This window comes from Sardina pilchardus, chromosome 8, assembly GCF_963854185.1.
Source record: "Sardina pilchardus chromosome 8, fSarPil1.1, whole genome shotgun sequence".
NCBI classification, from domain to species: domain Eukaryota; kingdom Metazoa; phylum Chordata; class Actinopteri; order Clupeiformes; family Clupeidae; genus Sardina; species Sardina pilchardus.
Genome location: NC_085001.1, coordinates 30,684,535 through 30,698,673, shown reverse-complemented (window position 1 = coordinate 30,698,673; position 14,139 = coordinate 30,684,535).

Sequence of the window (14,139 nt, the reverse complement as noted above, 5' to 3'; positions counted from 1 at the left end):
TCTCTGAAAAGCTTGTGAGTTTGAAGACATTCGTCCCAGTTGAATTTGCTAGGAAGCCAAGGAGTCTGGCAGAAAGACTGAGGTAGAAGGCAACTGAACTCAGGCAGTTCCTTCTGTACACTGGTCTGTTCTCAGGGGTGTGTTCCCTGTGGAAATAAATCACAACATCATGCTGCTGTCAGTTGCCATCTCGATTTCAGCCAATCCTCGCCTTTGTTCAGCTCTGTGCAACCCCCTGAGTCACTCCTTCCAGGAAACACCCCTGATGGCGCCTGGCAGAAGGTAGGGGCTGACCTCTGTCATCTAGATGACTCCACCTACCTTGTCATGTTTGACTACTTCTCACGGTCCATTGAGGTCGCCAAACTGCAATACACCACCTCCTCTGCTGTTGTGGAACGCATGAAGTCTTGGTTTGCACGCAACGGAGTCCCAGTTACGGACGTCACGGATAATGGACCACAATTCTCATCCGACACCTTCCGCCTTTTCTCAAGGGCCTGGGACTTTACTCATGTGACCTCTAGCCCGCTCTACCCACAGAGCAACGGTGCGGCAGAGAGGGCTGTTCCTCCAGCCAAGCTGGCCTGACCTCTCAGCATTCACAGGACAAGAACAGCAGTCAAAGCTGAAACAGAAGGTTCACTTTGACACCCGCCACAGAGCCAAACCGCTGCCAGCACTCAACCCAGGCGACTGTGTCTGGGTCCAGGACTCTAAAGGTATCGTACGGCGAGAGGCTGACGCACTACGGTCCTACTACGTGGACATAGGGGGCCGTGAAGTGAGAAGGAACCGTCGGGATCTCACTGTCGCTCAGAAGAACGGAAGTTGCTCTGCTGACCCAGTTCTGCCCGATCCAGTGGATGTCCCACTGGTCCCTGACAATCCTGAGACACTGTCACCCCCGCCTGCCCCTCGCCGATATCCTGAGAGGGTGCGGGGCCCCCCGATACACCTACAAGACTTTGAAACCAATCTACCATAATCCGGTGGCTACTCACACGGGCAGAATAATCCCAGAGTGCCTCCGTGGCAGGGCCAGGTAGTCCACCCTGGCCCTGGTAGTTAAGTGTGTTATGTTCACAATGTGATGCAATGTAAAAAAAAAAAAACACTTTGTGTGGGAGAGGGGGACAGACAACATGTTTAGTTGTTCACTCTGCTATTCACACATTTATGCAGTCTTGTTTAAAAGGATATTCCGCCATTTTTGGAAATACGCTCATTTTCCACCTCCCCTCGAGCAAAACAATCGATATTTACCTTGTTCCCGTTCATCCAGCCATTCTGTGAGTCTGGCGATACAACTTTTAGCTTCAGCCTAGCATAGATCATTGAATCGGATTAGACCATTAGCTTCTCGCCTGATAGCTTCATGTTTAAAAGTGACTAAGATTTCTGGTAATTTTCCCATTTAAAACGTATGTGTCTCCTCTCAAGTTAGAAAGTGCAATAAGAAAATGAAACCTGGCGTTTCTCTAGGCTGATTTGACATGGAACTACACTCTCATCTGGCGTAATAATCAAGGCAACTTGCAAACGTAGGGGAGAACCGGCACAATCGTAAGACTTTTTTACTGTCTCAGTTCAAACTAGCTTTACACAAAGACAATAGACTTGAGAGCTGTGAAACTTGACCAGCACAGAGTCATACATCTATACTCCATGAAAGTTGTTTTTTAGTTGTTGTAGAATTTTAAAAATATTTTATAGTTTGTTTATAATTTAACTGAACAGTGTCATGTACCTTTGTTACAACCTAGACGCAGCCATAAAAAGTGCGGTGCAGTTGTAACGGTACAGCGTCATGGTTGTAACAGTGCTAAAATCGTGTTAAAATCGTGAATCCTATTCATGGGTTTCATCCGGTCCCTTTCCACAGGTGTATACAATCAAGCACCTTGATTATGAATGCAGCCTGCATGGTGCTTGATTAATACACCTGTGGAAAGGGACCTGATGAAACCCATGAATAACATATTTTAACACAAAACACTGCTGGCTTAAACAAAGAACATCTGTTTTCATATATAATCAACAAAAAAAGTCAAAATGACTGTTAAAGCTAATTTATTATATGAGTGATTAGCCATTGCAGACCGTATGATACGATGTTATGCTAGCTAAGAACAACCTTTAAATATGCTTATTTTGGTCATATCGACTTGATAAAACCTGTTAATATAGTTGATAAACTGCTTATCTCTTACATGTCTGAAGCATTTGGTCCAACACTGATATTTGAAGTTGCTGTGTTAACTTTAATTGAGGGTGATCGCGGCACAAAAATCATAATCCATAACTCGCAATCATAACTGCTCACGCATGCGTGATAAAATCAGTTCATTTTGACATAGAGACGTTATAACGTGAAAATATCATGTTATTTCAAGATATGATATTTTCACGTTTTAACAAGATATTTATCACGTTATTACATGATATCATCACGTTATTTCATGATAACGAAACTTAACGAGACCAGGCTGGAGCATAGGCTGAGTGAGAACAGGCTCGTGTCTATGAACATGCACCCTGGCTGCTATTGCAGTGCTGCTTGATGAGTGTTTGTTTTTGTGCATGTGTGTAGGCTACAGTAGCCTACATAGTCGCCATCTGACCAAGTAGCAGCAGGGCTGTATATCAGCAGAGAGCCGCTGGGTAGGCGGATAGAGAGGTGAGCAGGAGTAGCCTGCTCTCACAGTCTGTGTATCGGCAGAGAGCCGCTAAGGAGGCGGACAGAGAGGTGCAGGAGTAGCCTGCTCACACAGCCTGATAGTTCTGCTTCTTCTTCCCATCCACTTAATGCAACTTAACGCAAGAGGAAGAGAGGGCCTTGATACATTTGCGAATGTTTACGCAATTTGGGCGCTTTGGCTAGCTTGCATGTCAGGTCATAGTGGTCATTTTTAGGGCTGCGGGGAGAGGCCGCTGGGAGTGAAAAGTGAAGCGCTGCAGTCACACAGTGCAGGCTGCTGGAGAGTACGGCAAAGGAAATGTTAAAACAACAAGCTTTTTGAGATCACTTCATCACAGTAGGCTAATCATCAGCATGGCCCAAAACGCCACACCGGGATTCTTCCCGACTCTCCCGATTGCCACTCTACTGCATACAGGTGCAGAATATTCTGGACAATGCTTGGGTGTTTGCATTTATAACAATATCATCCACAAGTTTAAAAACTGGAAAATCGCCATAAACCAAACTTAACATAGAATTTGATTGACTTGTGAGCCTAATAACCAGCCTTTCTTGCCCCTCCTTCTGTTTAGTTTCATTATCATGAAATAACGTGATAATTTCAAGTAATAACGTGATAAATGTCTTGTAAAAACGTGAAAATATCATATCTTGAAACAACATGATATTTTCACGTTATAACGTGAAAATCTCATTATCATGAAATAATGTGACAATTAAATATCATGAAACTTATCTTGTTAAAACTTGAAAAAGATCTTGTTATAACAAGAAACTTTCACGTAATTACTTGATACTGAGCCTTTTTTTTACATTTCTAGTGTGACAGCAAGACGCCACCGTAACAACTAACCCGCACAGGTCATGTTTTTATTTTTAGGGCCCGAGCACCGAGGTGGCTGTACTGTAGGTAGCTGCACTGTAGGTGCAAGGCCCTATTGTTTTTGCTCAGATTAAATTTCTTCTGGGCCACGTTTTGCCTTTTTTCACCAACTTGGCATGCTCTAAAACTTTTGAAATTTGGTAGCTATGTGTGGAATTGGTAATGCTACTCAGCGACAGAGCTCTGGCCTTGGGCGTGGCTCAGGGACTCTATAGCGCCACCTAGCGCATTGTCTCTTGTGCTTGACATTTACATGCATGGAAATGAACCATATTTGGTAGGCATGTGTGTTGTATTAATCTGAACAAGTTTCACATTTAAACTACATAGTGAATCTTAGAGGAATTTGAGTTATGATTATGATTATGATTTTTGCACATCATGTATTTTGAAACACTTCTCCCAGACGGTTTATCGAAATCATGTCATACAAGTACTAAAATGATCTTGAGGGGTTGCTCAAGAGGAATTGCGACCAGATTTTTTAATTTTTGAAGTATATTGAAATGGCGAAGGTTTGAATTATGATGTCTTATTTAGAAACAGGAAGTTGGTGTTATAGGCAGAAAAAAGGTTTTAAATTGGATGTAATTTGGCAGCTACATGTGGAATTGCTTCTGCTAGTCAGAGACAAAGCTCTGGCCTAAGGTGTGGCTTTGGGACTATAGTGCCACCTTGCAGCACGTTATCTGTTGTGATTGACACAAACATTCACAAAAATGAACCAAATTTGGTGGACTTGTGTGTTATTGCTATCAATAGTCAGAGACAGAGCTTTGGCCTAGGGTGTGGCTTAGGGACTCTATAGCGCCACCCAGTGCATTGTCTGTTGTGGTTGACACATACATTCACGAAAATTAATCAAATGTGGTGGGCTTGACTGTTATTGCTACCGCTAGTCAAAGACAGAGCTCTGACCTAGGGTGTGGCTTAGAGACTCTATAGCGCCACCTAGCCCACTGTCTGTTGTGGTTGACATGTACATTCACAAAAATTAACCAAATTTGGTGGGCATGTGTGTTATTGCTATAGTTATTCAGAGACAGAGTTCTGGCCTCGGGTGTGGTTTAGGGACTCCATAGCGCCACCTGCACTAATGCACCTGACGCTGCGGGTGGAAGCATAAGTTCTTCCGCAAATTGTGTAGACTATGCGTGCAACTTTACCAAACCGTATTCATGGGTTTCATCAGGTCCCTTTCCACAGGTGTACTAATCAAGCACTATGTAGTCTGGATTGATAATCAAGCTGCTTGATTTTATACACCTGTGGAAAGGGACCTGATGAAACCCATGAATAGAAGTAAACGAATTATCCTTGGCCCACTCTTGTGCGCACTCAATGGACACCCGCCCCTCTACATGCACATTTAATCCAAACAAAACATTCACAATCGTGAGCGCAATGACGCACAGAAGACGACTTGCTGAATTATTGTTAAATACGGTTAGCATCATTAGTAGGCTATGCTGCAGTGCACACATCTGATTAAAACTCTGCATTCAAGTTGACTGACTATCTCAATACCAATGTTTTTCAACTCCAAAATTTAAAGGGCCTGTCCCAAAGAGAAAAAGTATGAGCTTACCTTGAAACTTAAACACACATGGGGACACTGAACAGTCCAACCAGCTAGAGTATGTTAAACTAGCCAACTATGCTACTTTGTTTACAATATTTTGAGGCTTCAATATCAGAAATGTCAGTATACAGAATGTATAAATAATTACGTGTGTGTGTGTGTGTGTGTGTGTGTGCTTTACATCTTGTTAAAAAATCATTAAATAAATAAATTCACATTATGTGAAAGCAAAGTGATAAAAAGTCAGACATGAGGCGACCACCACACATTGCCTTCTAATCTGTGGGAAACACTGTTATTACTCTTTAGAAAGATAATCATTGTCTTTTTTTGAATACCTTAACTTAAATGGTTGCAACTAAATCTTATTCTTCAAATGCCTGCCATCCAATTTCACATATCCTGACAACATGACACATGACATGATTGTAGGTCAATTTGTAACCTGTCAAAGACAAAGATTAGCAGCAAAACTTGATATAAAAAGAAATACTAAATGCTACATGTACCATATTGTAGTGTGTTGGACTACTGCTGCCACCTATTGGCCTTTCTTGGGGTCCAACATCACAAACAAGGCCTGTGTTGTGTGCAAACACTCCAAAAAGTAAACCGGTTTCCAATCGATCGACCAACATAGTGTCGTATAGAGTCGCATGCACGAGTCTAAAAAAGTTCAGGCTCAGGATTTTTTTTCGCTTTAATCCCTGGACAGTACTGTACAATGTACAATAAGACAACAATACAACAGTGACAAGAACAGTACATAAAGATAAAGCGCAATAATGACAACATGCATAGACACTGGAAGAGTGTAGTCACTACACACACATAAATCACGACTACTCACAAATCACATACTTCAGAGTTACTGCTATGCATTAACACAAAATGAACTAAGGATTTTGAGCAAGAACTGGCTTTTGCAGGTAATCCATGTTTTGCTATTTTTACAAATTGTTTTGAGAAATGCACTTACTGTTTTGCAAATCTTGAGGATGATTCAAGAAATGTACCAAAGTGACAGAGATAAACTGTAATTCAGATCCAGCGCAGAACTGAACAAGGGAATCATAAAGTTATATCTTGAAGTTCATATAACTTGATATGCCTAAACATCTTCAACCTTCAAGAATGCAGCTAATCAGGAAATAGAGTTAGGGGACGCTACAAGGCTGGTTATTCAGGCTGATAAGGCTGGTAACACACCCAATGTTCCACTTAATTTCAGTTGAACTGCCTGAAGCTTTTTGGATACAGGCCAAGACCATCATAAGTAAGTCTTTGAACGAAAAACAAAAGACCTATGGCTTAACTATTGCTGAGCCCTGTCCATCGAACACAGATATTAGCCAATAACCGCGGCATGTAGACATCTTCCACCTTTTTATTTGCCTTATTCACGCAGCAGCCATGTGTAAACGAAAGGGAGGCTATGGGGTACACTAACTATCATTAACACACTGTCAGCAATTACTGGCAGATGCATAGAACACAACAATGAAATGGTTTGCGGACCCCATAACCAAGTTTTGGTTTACAATGACCACAGCGTGAATAAGGTGAATAGAGATGATTATATAGAGAAGTTGAAAACAATGGCAAAACAATATGCATATCAATGCAACACTAATACATATGTTTGCTTACAGTCTTGTATGCTCTCTCTGTAAATTAGGCCTATGTTCAATTCAGTTCCTTCCTCCAGATTCTGTGGATTTCTGACTGCACAAAATCATTTACTGACATAACCTAGACATGGGCATCAACACAAGGCACGTGCTGCTTTGTTAGAGTCTGAAATGTCATGGGTCCGCACCGCAGGTGCTCGGGCCCGCCATCGCCGCTTGCGGCTATATTCATTTAATTGCATTTGCTATGACTATATAAATCAAATGGCACTCATGTTAACTTGAAACAGAGGGACTGACGTGAATGGCATGTGATTGAAGTCTACACATAAAAATTTCGCGACGCAAACTTAAACAAACAGTTGCGGTTTAAATTTTTTTTTTAAAAATCGCAATGCTTGAATTTGGCTCTTTTTTTGCTTAATATCTCTGGTTGTATGTACAGTAGACCATTCATATTTGGATGGCTATACGATTGTAGATAATTCCTTGATATGAGTCTATTTACGTTTCTGTAGCTACACCATGTCTTGAGAAATAAACACTGTTACATTTGTACCGCTGTTACAATTGTCCCAGTTCTCCCCTACCATAGGCGCAGTGATATCGTACGCAGCATCTGAAAATAGTCCCCATAGACATCAAGCAGTAGTAGTGCCAGTAGTTTGCAAGTTGCCTTGATTATTACGCCAGATGAGACTGTAGTTCCATGTCAAATCAGCCTAGAAAAACGCCAGGTTTCATTTTCAGTTGGTCTTATTGCACTTTCTAACTTGAGGGGAGACACGTTTTAAATGGGAAAATTTTAAACATGAAGCTAGCAAGTGATAAGCTAATGGTCTAATCCGATTCAATGATCTATGCTAGGCTGAAGCTAAAAGTTGTATCGCCAGACTCACAGAATGGCTGGATGAACGGGAACAAGGTAAATATCGATTGTTTGGCTCGAGGGGAGGTGGAAAATGAGCGTATTTCCAAAAATGGCGGAATATCCCTTTAAGCTAGTTGTGTTTGACTCATGTTTAGTGGTTCACTCTGCTAATCACACATTTATGACATTTATGAAGTCTTGTTTATACTAGTTGTGTTTGGCTATTATAAAGAAAGAGAGATGTGGTGTTAGCTGGCCAGCTATATCATTGTTAGCCCGGTAGGGGCGCTACGGTTATAATTAATGTTAATAAACCGGGGGCTCGTCATTCGAGTGTTCACCTAAGACCTGTCGCCTGTCTGTTATTCAACTCCCCTCGACAGAGGTGAGAAGCTCAAATTTGCTGTATAATGGATGGGAGGGGTCACTGATGATTTTTCTGACTTTACTTATGGTGTTTTCTATGTAGATTATGCTCAGTTGCTTTTGTGGCTTCCCTAATCTTTGAGGCCATGCATGTTGACTATTTTCTGAAGTTTGCTTCTCCACTTGGCATTTAGGTTGCCATACCACATAATCATATTAAAGGACAAAATGCTCTCCGCTAGGTTTTTATACACTATTTGGAGGATGTCCTTATTGACACCAAAGTTATTAAGCCTCCGGATTAGGTAAAGGCGCTGGGAGCACTTTTTAAAAAATAAACTCAGTGTTTTCCCTAAACGTCAATTTGCTATCTATAAAAGTCCCCAGATATTTAAAATCAGACACACATTCAACTGATTGCCCCTTAATGATAACTGGGAGAAGCTGGTCCTTATCATTTCGCAGAATGAGTTCTTTTGTGTTTGAGACATTTATTTCTAGAAAACTACCCTGACACCAACGTTGAAGAGATGTTGCATGATGGATGTAGGCTTGTTCTCTCTCCAAGTCTCCCCTTCTTAATAGACCAATCAGAGCCATATCGTCTGCATATTTAAACAGTTTGAAATATTCCCCATGTATCTTAAACTCATTAGTGTAAATGGAGAAAAGCAAGGGTGACAATATACCCTGAGGTGCCCCAGTATTCAGTATGCTCAAGTCTGACATGACATTTCCAAGGATAACTCTTTGGGGGCGGTCAGATAGGAAGTGTCTAACCCACTGAATTATCCCCCCATTAAACCCCAGGTCCACAAGTCTCTGCAAAAGAATATGAATTTGCATAGAATTAAAAGCAGATGTAAAGTCTATAAACAAGTCTGGCAAGGGTGTTAAACAGTGTTACAGTAGCATCATCTGTGCCCCTTTGAAATTTATATGCAAACTGTAGGTGATCTAATGTGTTGGATACAGTGGTTGTTATGTGCCTGCTCACCACCCTTTCCATATATTTGCATAAAATGGAGGTAAGTGCAATATGTCGAAAATCATTACATTTTGTTGCACCAGGTTTTTTAGGGATGGGTACAATGTTAGACAGCTTCCATGTATTGGGAACTGTAGATGTCTGGAGCAGTACTCGGAATAAACTTGTTAACATCCCCTTTAACTGGTGAGAACAGAATTTAAGCACCTTGCCCCTCAAGCCATCATGACCAGCAGCTTTATTAGGTTTAATGCGGGCCAGACTTGCAACAACTTCATGTTCTGTCAGGATGATTGGACTATATGTTGGGATGGAGTTACACACTTCATCCCTCTCAGTGGAAAAATCCATTGTATCAAACCTACTGTAGAAGACATTTAAATCATTTGCAGATGATAGGGAAGGGACAGGCCTGTGAGAGCACCCCTTTGCTTGGTTTCTCTACCCATCATATGATTTAATCCAACCCAAGCAGCTTTGGCATTGCCAGTGCAAAAACGCCTCTCCACTTTATTTTCATAGTCCAACCTACCTTTCTGTAGTTTGGCCCTTAGTTCACATCTTTTTTCCCTTACAAGATCTGCATGTCCCTGTGCAAACGCACATTCTTTCTCGTTTATGCATACTTTTAAATCACTAGTATCCATGTTTTGTTGTTAGGGAAAACTCTAATAGTCTTGGTCTGAATGATATTACTCTCCCAGAACATTAAATATGATGTGATTGTATCAGTCAGTTCGTGTGGGTCAGCGCAAGAGTCAAAAAAGATCTGCCAGTCCGTTTCGTCCAGACAGTCACTGAGTTCCTCCTTATAGTCGTCAGTCCATTGGATGTCTCTGTGCTAAACTATTTGAGGGCCAGTGCTGGTTTGTACTTTTGAGTTTTGTATTAACAGCAATATGCAAAATGATAAAAAGTCATCTGTGCTCATTCATTTTGGTGAGCCAACTCTCACCAACCTAGTTTAAAATGATAAAGCAAAATTGAGATGTTGAATCTGAATGCATGCCAAGGTTCATGGAACTCCGTTCATGGGGGGGCCATATAATAAATGATTTTATGTGTACATTTAGTGACTGTACACCAACTGGCCTGTAGACACAGTTTTCTGTGAATATCTTGAGAACTGTAGGGCCTAGGGGGCCATGTCAACCTATCCCATAACAACTAATTTCATGTATAGCGCCACCTAGTCAAAGTTGAGAAAGCAAAAATGGGGCATTGTAATCGCAGGTATATTTGGTTGACAGGTTCCACACTGCATGAAATTTAAAGTGTAGGATCATTATGACTCCCTCTGAATGTATGCCAAGTTTGGTGCAATTTGGTTCACGGGGGACCATGTAGTGTACATGTAGCGACTGTACACTACACACACACACACGCATACACACACACACATACAAAGATAAATGCACACACATGTAGACACACACACATGCACGCACGCACACACACACACACACACACATACACATACACGCACGCACGCACACACGCACACACACGCATACACACACACACATACAAAGATAAATGCACACACATGTAGACACACACACACACACATGCACGCACGCACACACACACACACATACACATACACGCACGCACGCACGCACGCACACACGCACACACACGCACACACACGCACACACACACATACGCACACAGACAAGCACAGACACACAGCAGGCACACACGCACGCATAAACACACATACTTAATCACACAGCTATCCTGATTGTTTCCTAAGAAACTACAGGGTCTCAGCTTTCCAAAGAGGTCATTTGATAGGCCAAAGTATGTAGGAGCAATGCCTTCCTAAGTAGATGATTGATGTGCAATGCTGGGCAAAAAATGGGGCATGTGCATAAGAGTTTAAACACAATCATACATTTTTGTGCATATTTTGACCTGCTCTCAGACATATAAAAACATAAAGACACATGAAAACATTCAGTTCTAAATATGTAAATCATGTGGGATTATTTGTTTCAAGACTACTATGTTAAAAACATAGTGGCCCTCATTTATCAAACGAGCGTACGACCAAAAACAGGCGTAAAACAGGCGTACGCTTGTTTCCACGCAAAGTATGGCATTTATCAATGTGAATGTGATCGGTGGCTACGCTCAAATCTCACGTCTAGTCTGAACTCGTGTACGCAAGTTTTTCAGGCGGCATGCATCGCGCAGCAGTAAATCGGCGGTGCATTAGAAAGTTGAATAGTTGAATTGATGGACTATCTCGGACATAACACCTTTCCTGAACATGTGCAGCCTATTTTCTGTAATGAAGCATATTATATTGACACATTTCATGGTTTAGAATAGCCATAGGCGATGATTACTTTCTCTTTGGCAAACGCAACATTCATGAATTAGGCCTAGGCATATATATTTTAAAAGGGCAAATTTCAGTGTCGTACGGTTTTGTAATGAATGTATTGATAGTATGATGCGTTCTCTCTGCGAAAATAAAGTCTGTTGCGCTCAAATCGCTCTAGTTTCCCGCCTTCCTTGATGACAGCTACTAGCTGTCAAAATTAACCCTATGAGCCCGACGGACGCAAAGTGCGTCAAAAAACGCACACATTTTCTTTGTTACATTGCTCCGCTATTATTAGTCACAGCAAGATGAAACTTATATTGCAGGAAAGAGCAGAACCGGGGCTTTCCAACGATACTAGACACTTGTCTGTACGATCAAGTATGAAAATAAAATAAAATCATGAAGTTAAATCAAAGTATATCATATTTACAGTCTATATTGCTCTGCGTTCACCGGCGCATCCAGAACTCTCGCTTAAATTACTCGCGGACCACGCATCGCACAGACATGACACGCATATCAAATGAAAGAGGAGAAGCAGAGCTTTGCATTGATACCAAATACATCGATCATTTCGTATGATAAAATCAGACGAAGTTACAAACAAATAATAATGTCATATAGCTTTGGCTACCTTTACTCTTGTTTGATTTCCTCCTGAAATCGCGATCAAAAAGATTTGGCACGCATGTCAGATGAAAGAGGAGAGCTAGAGCTATCCACAGATACAAAATACAACCTTCTAGGCCATAAAACAGACGAAGTGACAGCAAAATAATAACTTCATTTAGCTCCACTTACCTCGTGTTTTTGTGTAGAATAGCCTATGTTCATAATCCAATGTTATCATGTGTTTCTCTATGACAAGTCACGTTCATAACACGGTTTTGAGATCCTAGCACACTCCTGTATGGTATCCAATTCAAGACTCATATTGCATCCAAATTTGTTTGACAAATAAACACTTTTTGCCTTTACTTTGTTCATTGCAATGCAGTAAAACAAATATTATAGAGAATCATCATCTGTGCACGTCATGTGTGCTACCGCAAACAAGTCATGTCAGATCAGCTAGTGTCACAAATATGGAGTGCAAAAAGTGCCAAAAAGTCATTTTTTCATCACTAAATAAAAATTGCCATTTATTTCTGGAAGGCACACACCACATATTTCTGTAAATTGCTCAGCCCCAAAGTATACCTCCACCATGGTTCTTATATTGCCGTGTTCAGGACAGTCAGGCCTACATAACCATGTAAGTTTTGTCGAGATGTGAGCTTGCTGTGGTGAGATACACATCAAAATGTAAGAATTTGTATAGTACGCTTTTCAACTTTTTATTATTTAAAAATCTAAATCAAATCAATGCAAGTATTTATACATGATATTGTGGCAGATCTGGATAGCCTAGACTGCGCTGAAAAAAACAATATGTAGCATGTGTGAATGGCACTTACAATGACCAGGATAAATGCTTCTAACTAGAGGTAGTGAAAATGCCCTTAAAACACCTTAGGGCTCATAGGGTTAACAAGGTTCAGCTGGACGTCACTGTGGCTCGAGATCACTAATGATCTTTTTTGGACGTATAATGCACCTTCATGTCGTAAATTCTAGGGGCGAGGCCATTAAAATGAGCATAATATAGGGGTGTGATATTTAAATCACGCTTGTTTCCAGCCGCCACATTTATCAACAAACGTTCATTCTTACGCTGGAATTGGAGTGATACGAAAGTTTGATGAATCACACGTGAACCCCGTCGTAAGATCATTTCTGCGCTCAGATATACGCTGGTTTCTACGCTCTGCTGATAAATGAGGGCCAGTGTTTTCCCCTTAAGTTCTCATATCATTTTACACCCGTTTAGACGAGATGTCCACTGTAATGGACATTAAAAAAATCTTAGAAAGAAAAAAAAATCATTCTTTTTTCACATTTATTTCTACATTGGATAGGAGTAAGAATTAGCTGAATATTTTTTTTTTTGCCCAACAGAAAAAATGCGGGTCTGAAGGGGTTAAAACCATCACATTCACACTGATATTGGTTAGAATGAATTTCTCTGAATTGCAATGAATTCAATTCAACATCCTGTGGGGTGGAGCCAATTCAAATTCAAATTCAAATTCATTCACTGAATTGAATTAAATTCTGAAATTCTGAATTTTGCACAAGCCTGCCGCCAACCCGCCAAATGCGGGTAAAAATTCATTTTGGCGGGTATAAAAAACCCCACTTTGGCTGGTGGTGAGTGATAGAAGAAAATTGTGTCCTGATTAGAACGGTACAGACGGGGCCGCCGCCGGCACCCCACCGAGGGCCGCAACAAACTTTCAGTTTTGCACCTGTGGGCCGCGGGACTGACCTCAGGGGTGTGTGTTCAAACTACGGCCCGCGATGCACTTCAATGCGGGCCGCCGAGCATGCATTAGTTTATCATGAACCAAGTTTCCATCCAGTTTTTGCAACGTTTTGTTATCGACAAACAGAATATGCGTGAAAAAAATTGTGCGATATTTGCTGTCTCCAGCCTATTTCCATCCAACTGGCTTTCTGTCGATAAAATGCTGTGCGTGATGACGTCACACACCCCTAAAATATTTGATCTGTTATCCATTTGCATTATAATTTTGTAGCACTTTGAGATTGTCCATAATATAAAGTGCAATACAAATAAAATGTATTATTATTATTAAAATAAGTCTTGGTGTATCGCCAAAAAAATCTGCCTTTGAGCCGTTTCCATACAGAATTTTGGGTATGTCGCAAATTAGCT